Consider the following 4,830-nt stretch of genomic DNA (forward strand, 5'->3'; position numbering starts at 1 on the left):
TGGTATTAGTTTGTTAATCCCAAGAGATTGACGGACAGGTAGAGGAGGGTGATTAAGAACAACTCTTACACGCAATGACCTTTTCATCTCTCATGAGAATTTTCGTGGCAGCAGATTAGGATGGAACCCTGAGTCCAGGCATCAGAATCATACAAAATCCGCAGCCGAGAGAATCATACAGATGCGCAAACCACCATTTTGACAGCGCTGCCGGTTTCGTAAAATTCAGCTTGTAGCAGGAGAAGCTGGTGGGAGGAACCTCGTTGTACTTCTTAACCATTCGCAACTTCTACGTCTTTGTAACACTTATGTTTTAGCACAAACTGATGAAAATATGTCTAAATCCGCATGACTTTGTAACACTTATGTTGTAGCACAAACTTCTACTTCTTTGTAACACTTATGACTGGGCAATAGACAAACATCCTACCCGAAACGGTTCGCCTAAACCGGATCAACCATATAGTTAGTGAGAATCGAACTGTGTTACTCTCACAGTGCTAACGGTTAGTCGAACACGGTTTCAATAAGCCAGTCCAGGTTTAAGGCTTGACATCCTCTTAATAAAATCTTAGAAAGACTCCTCTTCTTCGATGCTCATTTTTTTTTCATACCCTTCAACTCCATACCACACTAGTTGAATACTACGACAGGAAAGACTTCTTACTCCTACCCTATTTTCTCTCTCTGGGCTGGACAAGGACCTCTTCTCACCAACCTCTACCAACCATAGATTAGTCAAACGCTGACTCCCTGCATTACATACATAGTCCTCCGACACAGGTGCCGTACAGTACAAAATGTCTGTATGCACCTATTCCAGTACTTCAACAGGGCCATTTGCCGTTTCATGCTGCTTGAAAAGATGTTTAATCAGATATTGATGTGCAATTGAGAGATCTAGCTGCTCTGACTTATGTTTCTACTAGACCTAGCTGCAGGTCTCTAGGTCCAGATGAACGAATACATGGGAGTATTTTAGTTTACTACAAGTGCATTTTGACTTGTCCTTGAGGGAGCATATATATGCATGCATGAGGTGGAATCTAGGGACCGTTATGTGAGTTCAGATTGATGCTATGGCACGCTGATTGTTACTGGTTAATCTGCTACTCAACTGGGCCTTAAACTCCAAGAAAGTGTAATAATCATCGCCAAAACTCGAATATGAGATGAGACACATTTGGTACAGGGTAGGATCACAAACAGGACACGAGCTCAGGGCATGTTTGGAATACAGGAATTTGACTGGAAAATTCTCGTGATTGTTATCCGAAACAACAATTCGATCTCGACAGGAATAGAGAAATTTTCACGGGATCCAGAAGGGTCCTGAAATGCACTGAAGACCGTGCTCATCACGGCGCTCGGTTTGCATCGATCCCCTGCTCAGTTTCTGTTCGAGAAAAAAGAAAAACTGTTTGTTCGAGTGGGCCTGGAGAATTTTGGGTTCACCAGTGGCAGCTTGTTTCAATCATTGCTGTTTTTGACTCAGCAATTGGAACTCTAACTCACATTCGTATAAAACCATTGCACAATCTGGTCCTGGAGAGTTAAAATTCAAGTGACATGATGTTTCTTGAATTACTAGTACTATTTTAGAAGAACATTACATAAACGGTAGCTGAATATATGAGATGAAAGCAAGTTCAATTGCGGTGAGACAGAAACGAATCGGTTCTTCATCATTTGATAAAAAAATCTTTCTGTTCAGCAAAGTCAATAGGTCACATAAGCAGTGGAGAAATACAACAAATAACTTAAAAGGCAGAAACTCCCAGAACTCCGACCAGATTAATCGACTGCGCGATATGATTTGACGTTGCCACCAACATAGTGAGCAACGTAACAATTTAGTCAAAACTGCGGATGAATAAATCCGACTTGAGATTCGGTCAAAGTCTGTATTATCTGCATAATCACTTTTGGAAGTCAGCGTAATTACTCTTTAATTTTTCGGACACGATTCTAATCCCTACAGCAACAGACTTTCACTTGTTTTACCACAAACACACACAGTTCAGAACTACCAACTCGTGCTCGATCAATTACAGAAACCCCCATCCCAACATAACTTTATGTATATATTTTGACAAAAAATCCTGAATTTTGTGCAGTTATTTACATTTCAAGGTCAGAACTCAGAACCAGGCTAGCTTAGCTAATAGCTTGGTTAGCATGGCGCATGCTCTGTTTGTTTGTGGTAAAACAAATGATTAGCTAGCTTAGCTAATAGCTTGGTTAGCATGGCGCATGCTCTGTTTCGATAGAGAAAAATGAGATGCATGGCGTTGCTCAGACGTACGACGGATGCAGAGACCAGGTGCTATCAGTTGACCACGCATGAACCATAAATTGAACACATGCCGAACAGGCAGATGTGGAAATTTGTAGCCGTTGAGACAGGCTACATCTTGGAATGGACAAGAAAATTCTTGTTTCACTTGTACGCACGTAGCCTTGCTTCATGTTTCAGCCATATCTGTCTTTGACTCAAGAACTCAAACTTTCACTCATTTTTTGCAGAGGACATGGACAATAATCTGAAGAGTTAGCAATATATCGTGGATGCAAAAATTCAGTATGATCTTTCCTCGGTCTCAGTTACTACAGCTTTGCGAGAAAATTGAATTACGAGTACGATGAGATGGAAACAAGTTCTGTTGGAGTAACAGAGCGAAACGAATTCAACTACATGCACGAACCATGAACCATGCATTCAGTAAGCAACATCATTCTTTCCGTTCTGCGAAGTTGATAGCACACATCATTATCAGGACTCCAAAAAGATATCAATCTCAAGGTAGCGGCGGTAGAAAGCAGCGTAATTCTTCCAAACTGCGGATAAAATTCCGAACGCGATCCGGTCAAAGTCATTGTTATCTGCGTAATCACATTTGGAGTTCAGCTTAGCTGCCTAATCAATCTTCTTGCCAGGTGTATGATCCCAGAAATGACCTACGTGAAGATTGTTTGCATCAGGAGATAAACTCAGAGGAAACTTGTAGGAAACATTAATATCATGTATATACCTTTTGGAGCAAAAGTTAAAGCACACATGAGGTGAAGAAACTCCATGTTAAAAATTATTTTCAGTTGCTTGCGTGTTAAAACGTGTAATACCAGAAAATTACCTTCGTCAAGATTGTTTGGATCCGAAGATCAACTCCACGGATTTTTTCCGGAAAAGTTAATATCCTAATTTATACTTTTTAGAAAAAGAACAAACAAACTCCACGTCCAAATTTCTTTTGAGTTGTGTGCATGGTGAGACGTTGATAGACTTGGTAAGAAGAACCACCTGCAGCCTGCAGGAAGACTTGGGCCGGCAACAAATTCGTACTCAGTAACGAGACGAGAATGCTAGGTGACGATAGTGGATAATAAAAATGGGTAAATTATTTGAACTTTAAGGGTTTTTATTAGATGGGAGGAGAGTAAAAGTAAGGAGAAACCAAGTTGAAATATGTCTTAGTTTGCATGTGATGAGTCATTGACAACGTTGAATTTGAGATGATTTTGGTTGGTATGAGCTTATTTGTGTGTGATCTTATTTATGGTTAACCAAAGTTTGAATTGGAGCAGTCCAGAAAATTATATCTCACCGGAACATCCGGTGTGTGGGTTTTTTACCGCACCAGAGCATTTTCAGTACTGAAGCAGAAATGGAAGCAAAAACCAGATGGTCCGGCGATGGACTTAGAGAGCGCAGGAGTATTTTCTACAGAGATGAGATTTTTGACGTCCAGTTTGAATATGTACATCGGATGGTCCGGTGCTGAGTTTGTGAACACCGGAGAATGAATTGGACCTTTTGTTGCAAAAATGTTGCAGAAGGGTGGTTCGGTGGATTTGCACACACCAGTTTATCCGGTGATGGACATGAGATCAACGGAAGCTTCCACCGGACCTTTTCTTGTAGAGAGTAAAATTTTCCTCGAACAGATAGTGCTACACTCACCGGATGGTCCGGTGTTCAGAGGCAGAACACGTCGGATCATCTGGTGTTCACGTTTTCAGTACAATGTGTTTTTAACTGAGGATTTATGATTTTGATTTTGAACTAACTTGATTTAGAGTTGGAGAAACATGTTTGCTTGTCTCATGGTGTGCAGGTGATGGATGCAACTTGACGGTCGACGGCGGGATGATCGGGGCTAAGCGGGATGCTTGGTGCCGGACTATCAAGGAGGTTGGACGGAGTCAAGGGTGATCCTAGCGGTGCACGTGGAGGTCGAGCAAAGTATGAGGTGAAGGATGAAGACGGCGTGTTGACACAGTCAAGCGAAGGGGATGCCGGTGCAAGTGACAAGGTGACTCGATGGATCGGGAGCGGGAGAGACTTGCCGGCGGTCAAGATCGTAAGATGGAGGACTCACGTCTACATCGGAGCACTTGCTTGTGGCAAAGCAAGTGGCGGCTAGTTACATTTTGAGAAGCGTGTTAGGGTTTCGCGGTTTGGCATCAAAACCGTGGGAGGACTGGAGGAATACGTGACACCATCGCGAAGCTTGCATCGAGGTGAAGTTAAGTTGTGAAGGCACTACGGCCGTCCGATGAATGGAGAAGAAAATGGATCAAAATACTCTCGGTGGTAGGTAAGAGTGTATTACAAGAGAGGGGTATTTTGGGAAAAAGCTAGGAAACTTAGGGATCAAGTTTCCTAGGCTTATAAATAAAGGGGTAGGGCTATGGGAGGACTTGAACCAACCATTTTGGGCGAGCCTAGTGATAAGTTTTGAGGAGAGAAGAGGGTAGGCTTAGCCTTGTAATAGGTTAGAGCTTTTATGAGGAAAAAATCTTGTAATCCGTCTAAAATAGGGTTAACCT

The sequence above is a fragment of the Phragmites australis genome, chromosome 19 (assembly GCF_958298935.1).
Source record: "Phragmites australis chromosome 19, lpPhrAust1.1, whole genome shotgun sequence".
NCBI lineage: Eukaryota > Viridiplantae > Streptophyta > Magnoliopsida > Poales > Poaceae > Phragmites > Phragmites australis.